Source organism: Schistocerca piceifrons, unplaced genomic scaffold (assembly GCF_021461385.2).
Source record: "Schistocerca piceifrons isolate TAMUIC-IGC-003096 unplaced genomic scaffold, iqSchPice1.1 HiC_scaffold_637, whole genome shotgun sequence".
NCBI classification, from domain to species: domain Eukaryota; kingdom Metazoa; phylum Arthropoda; class Insecta; order Orthoptera; family Acrididae; genus Schistocerca; species Schistocerca piceifrons.
This window is the reverse complement of record NW_025728880.1, coordinates 1-12116: the sequence shown is the minus strand read 5'-3', so window position 1 is coordinate 12116 and position 12116 is coordinate 1. Positions and strand designations below refer to the sequence as shown.

Genomic DNA, 12116 nt, shown 5'->3' with positions numbered 1-12116 from the left:
CAAATGTCTTCTTTCCGCAAGCACTAGCCCAAGACACAGCTGTTGTACCAGCAGACGAGGTGGCCGAGTGGTTAAGGCGTTGGACTGCTAATCCAATGTGCTCTGCACGCTTGGGTTCGAATCCCATCCTCGTCGATGAATTTTACGTGAAGCACGCGTTTGCGGTCACTCCTTCTCCGTGCGAAACGCCACTCAGTAGTAACAACGACGCGTATACGTGGCAGATAGCGTGTGTATGAAATACGAGACAAAACTGCCTACCAGATGAAAGCGCACAACATTCCATAGCGTATGCCCTTCGAATTAAACATCATTTCGAGATCTACAAACCAATGAAATTTCGGCTGCAGCTAAGAGTATGTTGGTATTTGCGAACGACGAGCTCTTATTTATATTTAAGTGCATACCTGTCGCAGTCATTTTAACGTATCGAGCCTATAATAATCCATCTGTAGCACAACTGTCGCCTTCCGACAGTTTGTTTCAAGTGAGGCCGCCATCTACAGAAGCGATTTGGCAAGGCCTACTGGAGAGACTTGACTTTGCAGCCATCCGTCGCTAGTGGCCGACCAAACACCAAGCTCCATCGCAAACAGCAGGACAATCTTGGGCTAGGGGGAACGTCAAAACCTTGCAAGCAATATCAGTGTAGCGTATCGAGCTGTACGTTTCGTTGCAGTAAGTCGTGGAAAAGAATGCACAGCACCTTTCTCATTTGCATTAGACGACACTGCATGTCGATACAATGCTTATTACTGCGGTAAATAGGTGGGCCGGTGATTTTGCCCCGATCGGATATCGACGTGGACGGATGCTGTCATTAAACGATTCGCGAGTGGGAGCTTGGTCGGCTGCACTGCAGCTTGGCATAAGGCGTTAACACCGGCCCAGTACGATGTTTTGAATGCGTTTTCGAATCGACAAATGTCTTCTTTCCGCAAGCACTAGCCCAAGACACAGCTGTTGTACCAGCAGACGAGGTGGCCGAGTGGTTAAGGCGTTGGACTGCTAATCCAATGTGCTCTGCACGCTTGGGTTCGAATCCCATCCTCGTCGATGAATTTTACGTGAAGCACGCGTTTGCGGTCACTCCTTCTCCGTGCGAAACGCCACTCAGTAGTAACAACGACGCGTATACGTGGCAGATAGCGTGTGTATGAAATACGAGACAAAACTGCCTACCAGATGAAAGCGCACAACATTCCATAGCGTATGCCCTTCGAATTAAACATCATTTCGAGATCTACAAACCAATGAAATTTCGGCTGCAGCTAAGAGTATGTTGGTATTTGCGAACGACGAGCTCTTATTTATATTTAAGTGCATACCTGTCGCAGTCATTTTAACGTATCGAGCCTATAATAATCCATCTGTAGCACAACTGTCGCCTTCCGACAGTTTGTTTCAAGTGAGGCCGCCATCTACAGAAGCGATTTGGCAAGCCCTACTGGAGAGACTTGACTTTGCAGCCATCCGTCGCTAGTGGCCGACCAAACACCAAGCTCCATCGCAAACAGCAGGACAATCTTGGGCTAGGGGGAACGTCAAAACCTTGCAAGCAATATCAGTGTAGCGTATCGAGCTGTACGTTTCGTTGCAGTAAGTCGTGGAAAAGAATGCACAGCACCTTTCTCATTTGCATTAGACGACACTGCATGTCGATACAATGCTTATTCCTGCGGTAAATAGGTGGGCCGGTGATTTTGCCCCGATCGGATATCGACGTGGACGGATGCTGTCATTAAACGATTCGCGAGTGGGAGCTTGGTCGGCTGCACTGCAGCTTGGCATAAGACGTTAACACCGGCCCAGTACGATGTTTTGAATGCGTTTTCGAATCGACAAATGTCTTCTTTCCGCAAGCACTAGCCCAAGACACAGCTGTTGTACCAGCAGACGAGGTGGCCGAGTGGTTAAGGCGTTGGACTGCTAATCCAATGTGCTCTGCACGCGTGGGTTCGAATCCCATCCTCGTCGATGAATTTTACGTGAAGCACGCGTTTGCGGTCACTCCTTCTCCGTGCGAAACGCCACTCAGTAGTAACAACGACGCGTATACGTGGCAGATAGCGTGTGTATGAAATACGAGACAAAACTGCCTACCAGATGAAAGCGCACAACATTCCATAGCGTATGCCCTTCGAATTAAACATCATTTCGAGATCTACAAACCAATGAAATTTCGGCTGCAGCTAAGAGTATGTTGGTATTTGCGAACGACGAGCTCTTATTTATATTTAAGTGCATACCTGTCGCAGTCATTTTAACGTATCGAGCCTATAATAATCCATCTGTAGCACAACTGTCGCCTTCCGACAGTTTGTTTCAAGTGAGGCCGCCATCTACAGAAGCGATTTGGCAAGGCCTACTGGAGAGACTTGACTTTGCAGCCATCCGTCGCTAGTGGCCGACCAAACACCAAGCTCCATCGCAAACAGCAGGACAATCTTGGGCTAGGGGGAACGTCAAAACCTTGCAAGCAATATCAGTGTAGCGTATCGAGCTGTACGTTTCGTTGCAGTAAGTCGTGGAAAAGAATGCACAGCACCTTTCTCATTTGCATTAGACGACACTGCATGTCGATACAATGCTTATTACTGCGGTAAATAGGTGGGCCGGTGATTTTGCCCCGATCGGATATCGACGTGGACGGATGCTGTCATTAAACGATTCGCGAGTGGGAGCTTGGTCGGCTGCACTGCAGCTTGGCATAAGGCGTTAACACCGGCCCAGTACGATGTTTTGAATGCGTTTTCGAATCGACAAATGTCTTCTTTCCGCAAGCACTAGCCCAAGACACAGCTGTTGTACCAGCAGACGAGGTGGCCGAGTGGTTAAGGCGTTGGACTGCTAATCCAATGTGCTCTGCACGCTTGGGTTCGAATCCCATCCTCGTCGATGAATTTTACGTGAAGCACGCGTTTGCGGTCACTCCTTCTCCGTGCGAAACGCCACTCAGTAGTAACAACGACGCGTATACGTGGCAGATAGCGTGTGTATGAAATACGAGACAAAACTGCCTACCAGATGAAAGCGCACAACATTCCATAGCGTATGCCCTTCGAATTAAACATCATTTCGAGATCTACAAACCAATGAAATTTCGGCTGCAGCTAAGAGTATGTTGGTATTTGCGAACGACGAGCTCTTATTTATATTTAAGTGCATACCTGTCGCAGTCATTTTAACGTATCGAGCCTATAATAATCCATCTGTAGCACAACTGTCGCCTTCCGACAGTTTGTTTCAAGTGAGGCCGCCATCTACAGAAGCGATTTGGCAAGGCCTACTGGAGAGACTTGACTTTGCAGCCATCCGTCGCTAGTGGCCGACCAAACACCAAGCTCCATCGCAAACAGCAGGACAATCTTGGGCTAGGGGGAACGTCAAAACCTTGCAAGCAATATCAGTGTAGCGTATCGAGCTGTACGTTTCGTTGCAGTAAGTCGTGGAAAAGAATGCACAGCACCTTTCTCATTTGCATTAGACGACACTGCATGTCGATACAATGCTTATTCCTGCGGTAAATAGGTGGGCCGGTGATTTTGCCCCGATCGGATATCGACGTGGACGGATGCTGTCATTAAACGATTCGCGAGTGGGAGCTTGGTCGGCTGCACTGCAGCTTGGCATAAGACGTTAACACCGGCCCAGTACGATGTTTTGAATGCGTTTTCGAATCGACAAATGTCTTCTTTCCGCAAGCACTAGCCCAAGACACAGCTGTTGTACCAGCAGACGAGGTGGCCGAGTGGTTAAGGCGTTGGACTGCTAATCCAATGTGCTCTGCACGCGTGGGTTCGAATCCCATCCTCGTCGATGAATTTTACGTGAAGCACGCGTTTGCGGTCACTCCTTCTCCGTGCGAAACGCCACTCAGTAGTAACAACGACGCGTATACGTGGCAGATAGCGTGTGTATGAAATACGAGACAAAACTGCCTACCAGATGAAAGCGCACAACATTCCATAGCGTATGCCCTTCGAATTAAACATCATTTCGAGATCTACAAACCAATGAAATTTCGGCTGCAGCTAAGAGTATGTTGGTATTTGCGAACGACGAGCTCTTATTTATATTTAAGTGCATACCTGTCGCAGTCATTTTAACGTATCGAGCCTATAATAATCCATCTGTAGCACAACTGTCGCCTTCCGACAGTTTGTTTCAAGTGAGGCCGCCATCTACAGAAGCGATTTGGCAAGGCCTACTGGAGAGACTTGACTTTGCAGCCATCCGTCGCTAGTGGCCGACCAAACACCAAGCTCCATCGCAAACAGCAGGACAATCTTGGGCTAGGGGGAACGTCAAAACCTTGCAAGCAATATCAGTGTAGCGTATCGAGCTGTACGTTTCGTTGCAGTAAGTCGTGGAAAAGAATGCACAGCACCTTTCTCATTTGCATTAGACGACACTGCATGTCGATACAATGCTTATTACTGCGGTAAATAGGTGGGCCGGTGATTTTGCCCCGATCGGATATCGACGTGGACGGATGCTGTCATTAAACGATTCGCGAGTGGGAGCTTGGTCGGCTGCACTGCAGCTTGGCATAAGGCGTTAACACCGGCCCAGTACGATGTTTTGAATGCGTTTTCGAATCGACAAATGTCTTCTTTCCGCAAGCACTAGCCCAAGACACAGCTGTTGTACCAGCAGACGAGGTGGCCGAGTGGTTAAGGCGTTGGACTGCTAATCCAATGTGCTCTGCACGCGTGGGTTCGAATCCCATCCTCGTCGATGAATTTTACGTGAAGCACGCGTTTGCGGTCACTCCTTCTCCGTGCGAAACGCCACTCAGTAGTAACAACGACGCGTATACGTGGCAGATAGCGTGTGTATGAAATACGAGACAAAACTGCCTACCAGATGAAAGCGCACAACATTCCATAGCGTATGCCCTTCGAATTAAACATCATTTCGAGATCTACAAACCAATGAAATTTCGGCTGCAGCTAAGAGTATGTTGGTATTTGCGAACGACGAGCTCTTATTTATATTTAAGTGCATACCTGTCGCAGTCATTTTAACGTATCGAGCCTATAATAATCCATCTGTAGCACAACTGTCGCCTTCCGACAGTTTGTTTCAAGTGAGGCCGCCATCTACAGAAGCGATTTGGCAAGCCCTACTGGAGAGACTTGACTTTGCAGCCATCCGTCGCTAGTGGCCGACCAAACACCAAGCTCCATCGCAAACAGCAGGACAATCTTGGGCTAGGGGGAACGTCAAAACCTTGCAAGCAATATCAGTGTAGCGTATCGAGCTGTACGTTTCGTTGCAGTAAGTCGTGGAAAAGAATGCACAGCACCTTTCTCATTTGCATTAGACGACACTGCATGTCGATACAATGCTTATTACTGCGGTAAATAGGTGGGCCGGTGATTTTGCCCCGATCGGATATCGACGTGGACGGATGCTGTCATTAAACGATTCGCGAGTGGGAGCTTGGTCGGCTGCACTGCAGCTTGGCATAAGGCGTTAACACCGGCCCAGTACGATGTTTTGAATGCGTTTTCGAATCGACAAATGTCTTCTTTCCGCAAGCACTAGCCCAAGACACAGCTGTTGTACCAGCAGACGAGGTGGCCGAGTGGTTAAGGCGTTGGACTGCTAATCCAATGTGCTCTGCACGCGTGGGTTCGAATCCCATCCTCGTCGATGAATTTTACGTGAAGCACGCGTTTGCGGTCACTCCTTCTCCGTGCGAAACGCCACTCAGTAGTAACAACGACGCGTATACGTGGCAGATAGCGTGTGTATGAAATACGAGACAAAACTGCCTACCAGATGAAAGCGCACAACATTCCATAGCGTATGCCCTTCGAATTAAACATCATTTCGAGATCTACAAACCAATGAAATTTCGGCTGCAGCTAAGAGTATGTTGGTATTTGCGAACGACGAGCTCTTATTTATATTTAAGTGCATACCTGTCGCAGTCATTTTAACGTATCGAGCCTATAATAATCCATCTGTAGCACAACTGTCGCCTTCCGACAGTTTGTTTCAAGTGAGGCCGCCATCTACAGAAGCGATTTGGCAAGGCCTACTGGAGAGACTTGACTTTGCAGCCATCCGTCGCTAGTGGCCGACCAAACACCAAGCTCCATCGCAAACAGCAGGACAATCTTGGGCTAGGGGGAACGTCAAAACCTTGCAAGCAATATCAGTGTAGCGTATCGAGCTGTACGTTTCGTTGCAGTAAGTCGTGGAAAAGAATGCACAGCACCTTTCTCATTTGCATTAGACGACACTGCATGTCGATACAATGCTTATTACTGCGGTAAATAGGTGGGCCGGTGATTTTGCCCCGATCGGATATCGACGTGGACGGATGCTGTCATTAAACGATTCGCGAGTGGGAGCTTGGTCGGCTGCACTGCAGCTTGGCATAAGGCGTTAACACCGGCCCAGTACGATGTTTTGAATGCGTTTTCGAATCGACAAATGTCTTCTTTCCGCAAGCACTAGCCCAAGACACAGCTGTTGTACCAGCAGACGAGGTGGCCGAGTGGTTAAGGCGTTGGACTGCTAATCCAATGTGCTCTGCACGCGTGGGTTCGAATCCCATCCTCGTCGATGAATTTTACGTGAAGCACGCGTTTGCGGTCACTCCTTCTCCGTGCGAAACGCCACTCAGTAGTAACAACGACGCGTATACGTGGCAGATAGCGTGTGTATGAAATACGAGACAAAACTGCCTACCAGATGAAAGCGCACAACATTCCATAGCGTATGCCCTTCGAATTAAACATCATTTCGAGATCTACAAACCAATGAAATTTCGGCTGCAGCTAAGAGTATGTTGGTATTTGCGAACGACGAGCTCTTATTTATATTTAAGTGCATACCTGTCGCAGTCATTTTAACGTATCGAGCCTATAATAATCCATCTGTAGCACAACTGTCGCCTTCCGACAGTTTGTTTCAAGTGAGGCCGCCATCTACAGAAGCGATTTGGCAAGGCCTACTGGAGAGACTTGACTTTGCAGCCATCCGTCGCTAGTGGCCGACCAAACACCAAGCTCCATCGCAAACAGCAGGACAATCTTGGGCTAGGGGGAACGTCAAAACCTTGCAAGCAATATCAGTGTAGCGTATCGAGCTGTACGTTTCGTTGCAGTAAGTCGTGGAAAAGAATGCACAGCACCTTTCTCATTTGCATTAGACGACACTGCATGTCGATACAATGCTTATTACTGCGGTAAATAGGTGGGCCGGTGATTTTGCCCCGATCGGATATCGACGTGGACGGATGCTGTCATTAAACGATTCGCGAGTGGGAGCTTGGTCGGCTGCACTGCAGCTTGGCATAAGGCGTTAACACCGGCCCAGTACGATGTTTTGAATGCGTTTTCGAATCGACAAATGTCTTCTTTCCGCAAGCACTAGCCCAAGACACAGCTGTTGTACCAGCAGACGAGGTGGCCGAGTGGTTAAGGCGTTGGACTGCTAATCCAATGTGCTCTGCACGCTTGGGTTCGAATCCCATCCTCGTCGATGAATTTTACGTGAAGCACGCGTTTGCGGTCACTCCTTCTCCGTGCGAAACGCCACTCAGTAGTAACAACGACGCGTATACGTGGCAGATAGCGTGTGTATGAAATACGAGACAAAACTGCCTACCAGATGAAAGCGCACAACATTCCATAGCGTATGCCCTTCGAATTAAACATCATTTCGAGATCTACAAACCAATGAAATTTCGGCTGCAGCTAAGAGTATGTTGGTATTTGCGAACGACGAGCTCTTATTTATATTTAAGTGCATACCTGTCGCAGTCATTTTAACGTATCGAGCCTATAATAATCCATCTGTAGCACAACTGTCGCCTTCCGACAGTTTGTTTCAAGTGAGGCCGCCATCTACAGAAGCGATTTGGCAAGGCCTACTGGAGAGACTTGACTTTGCAGCCATCCGTCGCTAGTGGCCGACCAAACACCAAGCTCCATCGCAAACAGCAGGACAATCTTGGCTAGGGGGAACGTCAAAACCTTGCAAGCAATATCAGTGTAGCGTATCGAGCTGTACGTTTCGTTGCAGTAAGTCGTGGAAAAGAATGCACAGCACCTTTCTCATTTGCATTAGACGACACTGCATGTCGATACAATGCTTATTACTGCGGTAAATAGGTGGGCCGGTGATTTTGCCCCGATCGGATATCGACGTGGACGGATGCTGTCATTAAACGATTCGCGAGTGGGAGCTTGGTCGGCTGCACTGCAGCTTGGCATAAGGCGTTAACACCGGCCCAGTACGATGTTTTGAATGCGTTTTCGAATCGACAAATGTCTTCTTTCCGCAAGCACTAGCCCAAGACACAGCTGTTGTACCAGCAGACGAGGTGGCCGAGTGGTTAAGGCGTTGGACTGCTAATCCAATGTGCTCTGCACGCTTGGGTTCGAATCCCATCCTCGTCGATGAATTTTACGTGAAGCACGCGTTTGCGGTCACTCCTTCTCCGTGCGAAACGCCACTCAGTAGTAACAACGACGCGTATACGTGGCAGATAGCGTGTGTATGAAATACGAGACAAAACTGCCTACCAGATGAAAGCGCACAACATTCCATAGCGTATGCCCTTCGAATTAAACATCATTTCGAGATCTACAAACCAATGAAATTTCGGCTGCAGCTAAGAGTATGTTGGTATTTGCGAACGACGAGCTCTTATTTATATTTAAGTGCATACCTGTCGCAGTCATTTTAACGTATCGAGCCTATAATAATCCATCTGTAGCACAACTGTCGCCTTCCGACAGTTTGTTTCAAGTGAGGCCGCCATCTACAGAAGCGATTTGGCAAGGCCTACTGGAGAGACTTGACTTTGCAGCCATCCGTCGCTAGTGGCCGACCAAACACCAAGCTCCATCGCAAACAGCAGGACAATCTTGGGCTAGGGGGAACGTCAAAACCTTGCAAGCAATATCAGTGTAGCGTATCGAGCTGTACGTTTCGTTGCAGTAAGTCGTGGAAAAGAATGCACAGCACCTTTCTCATTTGCATTAGACGACACTGCATGTCGATACAATGCTTATTACTGCGGTAAATAGGTGGGCCGGTGATTTTGCCCCGATCGGATATCGACGTGGACGGATGCTGTCATTAAACGATTCGCGAGTGGGAGCTTGGTCGGCTGCACTGCAGCTTGGCATAAGGCGTTAACACCGGCCCAGTACGATGTTTTGAATGCGTTTTCGAATCGACAAATGTCTTCTTTCCGCAAGCACTAGCCCAAGACACAGCTGTTGTACCAGCAGACGAGGTGGCCGAGTGGTTAAGGCGTTGGACTGCTAATCCAATGTGCTCTGCACGCTTGGGTTCGAATCCCATCCTCGTCGATGAATTTTACGTGAAGCACGCGTTTGCGGTCACTCCTTCTCCGTGCGAAACGCCACTCAGTAGTAACAACGACGCGTATACGTGGCAGATAGCGTGTGTATGAAATACGAGACAAAACTGCCTACCAGATGAAAGCGCACAACATTCCATAGCGTATGCCCTTCGAATTAAACATCATTTCGAGATCTACAAACCAATGAAATTTCGGCTGCAGCTAAGAGTATGTTGGTATTTGCGAACGACGAGCTCTTATTTATATTTAAGTGCATACCTGTCGCAGTCATTTTAACGTATCGAGCCTATAATAATCCATCTGTAGCACAACTGTCGCCTTCCGACAGTTTGTTTCAAGTGAGGCCGCCATCTACAGAAGCGATTTGGCAAGGCCTACTGGAGAGACTTGACTTTGCAGCCATCCGTCGCTAGTGGCCGACCAAACACCAAGCTCCATCGCAAACAGCAGGACAATCTTGGGCTAGGGGGAACGTCAAAACCTTGCAAGCAATATCAGTGTAGCGTATCGAGCTGTACGTTTCGTTGCAGTAAGTCGTGGAAAAGAATGCACAGCACCTTTCTCATTTGCATTAGACGACACTGCATGTCGATACAATGCTTATTACTGCGGTAAATAGGTGGGCCGGTGATTTTGCCCCGATCGGATATCGACGTGGACGGATGCTGTCATTAAACGATTCGCGAGTGGGAGCTTGGTCGGCTGCACTGCAGCTTGGCATAAGGCGTTAACACCGGCCCAGTACGATGTTTTGAATGCGTTTTCGAATCGACAAATGTCTTCTTTCCGCAAGCACTAGCCCAAGACACAGCTGTTGTACCAGCAGACGAGGTGGCCGAGTGGTTAAGGCGTTGGACTGCTAATCCAATGTGCTCTGCACGCTTGGGTTCGAATCCATCCTCGTCGATGAATTTTACGTGAAGCACGCGTTTGCGGTCACTCCTTCTCCGTGCGAAACGCCACTCAGTAGTAACAACGACGCGTATACGTGGCAGATAGCGTGTGTATGAAATACGAGACAAAACTGCCTACCAGATGAAAGCGCACAACATTCCATAGCGTATGCCCTTCGAATTAAACATCATTTCGAGATCTACAAACCAATGAAATTTCGGCTGCAGCTAAGAGTATGTTGGTATTTGCGAACGACGAGCTCTTATTTATATTTAAGTGCATACCTGTCGCAGTCATTTTAACGTATCGAGCCTATAATAATCCATCTGTAGCACAACTGTCGCCTTCCGACAGTTTGTTTCAAGTGAGGCCGCCATCTACAGAAGCGATTTGGCAAGGCCTACTGGAGAGACTTGACTTTGCAGCCATCCGTCGCTAGTGGCCGACCAAACACCAAGCTCCATCGCAAACAGCAGGACAATCTTGGGCTAGGGGGGAACGTCAAAACCTTGCAAGCAATATCAGTGTAGCGTATCGAGCTGTACGTTTCGTTGCAGTAAGTCGTGGAAAAGAATGCACAGCACCTTTCTCATTTGCATTAGACGACACTGCATGTCGATACAATGCTTATTACTGCGGTAAATAGGTGGGCCGGTGATTTTGCCCCGATCGGATATCGACGTGGACGGATGCTGTCATTAAACGATTCGCGAGTGGGAGCTTGGTCGGCTGCACTGCAGCTTGGCATAAGGCGTTAACACCGGCCCAGTACGATGTTTTGAATGCGTTTTCGAATCGACAAATGTCTTCTTTCCGCAAGCACTAGCCCAAGACACAGCTGTTGTACCAGCAGACGAGGTGGCCGAGTGGTTAAGGCGTTGGACTGCTAATCCAATGTGCTCTGCACGCTTGGGTTCGAATCCCATCCTCGTCGATGAATTTTACGTGAAGCACGCGTTTGCGGTCACTCCTTCTCCGTGCGAAACGCCACTCAGTAGTAACAACGACGCGTATACGTGGCAGATAGCGTGTGTATGAAATACGAGACAAAACTGCCTACCAGATGAAAGCGCACAACATTCCATAGCGTATGCCCTTCGAATTAAACATCATTTCGAGATCTACAAACCAATGAAATTTCGGCTGCAGCTAAGAGTATGTTGGTATTTGCGAACGACGAGCTCTTATTTATATTTAAGTGCATACCTGTCGCAGTCATTTTAACGTATCGAGCCTATAATAATCCATCTGTAGCACAACTGTCGCCTTCCGACAGTTTGTTTCAAGTGAGGCCGCCATCTACAGAAGCGATTTGGCAAGGCCTACTGGAGAGACTTGACTTTGCAGCCATCCGTCGCTAGTGGCCGACCAAACACCAAGCTCCATCGCAAACAGCAGGACAATCTTGGGCTAGGGGGAACGTCAAAACCTTGCAAGCAATATCAGTGTAGCGTATCGAGCTGTACGTTTCGTTGCAGTAAGTCGTGGAAAAGAATGCACAGCACCTTTCTCATTTGCATTAGACGACACTGCATGTCGATACAATGCTTATTACTGCGGTAAATAGGTGGGCCGGTGATTTTGCCCCGATCGGATATCGACGTGGACGGATGCTGTCATTAAACGATTCGCGAGTGGGAGCTTGGTCGGCTGCACTGCAGCTTGGCATAAGGCGTTAACACCGGCCCAGTACGATGTTTTGAATGCGTTTTCGAATCGACAAATGTCTTCTTTCCGCAAGCACTAGCCCAAGACACAGCTGTTGTACCAGCAGACGAGGTGGCCGAGTGGTTAAGGCGTTGGACTGCTAATCCAATGTGCTCTGCACGCTTGGGTTCGAATCCCATCCTCGTCGATGAATTTT

At 48.5% G+C, this 12116-nt stretch overlaps 14 non-coding genes across 14 annotated transcripts; all 14 read left to right on the top strand.

The window, feature by feature from the left end:
• The first annotated feature begins 53 nt into the window (after nt 1-53).
• Nucleotides 54-135, top strand: Trnas-gcu. Its single transcript has one exon. It is a non-coding gene; the product is annotated as a tRNA-Ser (tRNA).
• An 839-nt stretch (nt 136-974) lies between these two features.
• Nucleotides 975-1056, top strand: Trnas-gcu. Its single transcript has one exon. It is a non-coding gene; the product is annotated as a tRNA-Ser (tRNA).
• Nucleotides 1057-1895: 839 nt separating this feature from the next.
• Trnas-gcu lies at nt 1896-1977 on the top strand. The gene has a single exon. It is a non-coding gene; the product is annotated as a tRNA-Ser (tRNA).
• An 839-nt stretch (nt 1978-2816) lies between these two features.
• On the top strand, nt 2817-2898 carry Trnas-gcu. The gene has a single exon. It is a non-coding gene; the product is annotated as a tRNA-Ser (tRNA).
• Nucleotides 2899-3737: 839 nt separating this feature from the next.
• Nucleotides 3738-3819, top strand: Trnas-gcu. The gene has a single exon. It is a non-coding gene; the product is annotated as a tRNA-Ser (tRNA).
• An 839-nt stretch (nt 3820-4658) lies between these two features.
• Trnas-gcu lies at nt 4659-4740 on the top strand. The gene has a single exon. It is a non-coding gene; the product is annotated as a tRNA-Ser (tRNA).
• Nucleotides 4741-5579: 839 nt separating this feature from the next.
• Trnas-gcu lies at nt 5580-5661 on the top strand. The gene has a single exon. It is a non-coding gene; the product is annotated as a tRNA-Ser (tRNA).
• Nucleotides 5662-6500: 839 nt separating this feature from the next.
• Trnas-gcu lies at nt 6501-6582 on the top strand. The gene has a single exon. It is a non-coding gene; the product is annotated as a tRNA-Ser (tRNA).
• Nucleotides 6583-7421: 839 nt separating this feature from the next.
• On the top strand, nt 7422-7503 carry Trnas-gcu. The gene has a single exon. It is a non-coding gene; the product is annotated as a tRNA-Ser (tRNA).
• An 838-nt stretch (nt 7504-8341) lies between these two features.
• Nucleotides 8342-8423, top strand: Trnas-gcu. Its single transcript has one exon. It is a non-coding gene; the product is annotated as a tRNA-Ser (tRNA).
• Nucleotides 8424-9262: 839 nt separating this feature from the next.
• Trnas-gcu lies at nt 9263-9344 on the top strand. Its single transcript has one exon. It is a non-coding gene; the product is annotated as a tRNA-Ser (tRNA).
• Nucleotides 9345-10183: 839 nt separating this feature from the next.
• Nucleotides 10184-10264, top strand: Trnas-gcu. The gene has a single exon. It is a non-coding gene; the product is annotated as a tRNA-Ser (tRNA).
• Nucleotides 10265-11104: 840 nt separating this feature from the next.
• Nucleotides 11105-11186, top strand: Trnas-gcu. Its single transcript has one exon. It is a non-coding gene; the product is annotated as a tRNA-Ser (tRNA).
• Nucleotides 11187-12025: 839 nt separating this feature from the next.
• On the top strand, nt 12026-12107 carry Trnas-gcu. Its single transcript has one exon. It is a non-coding gene; the product is annotated as a tRNA-Ser (tRNA).
• Nucleotides 12108-12116: the final 9 nt, after the last annotated feature.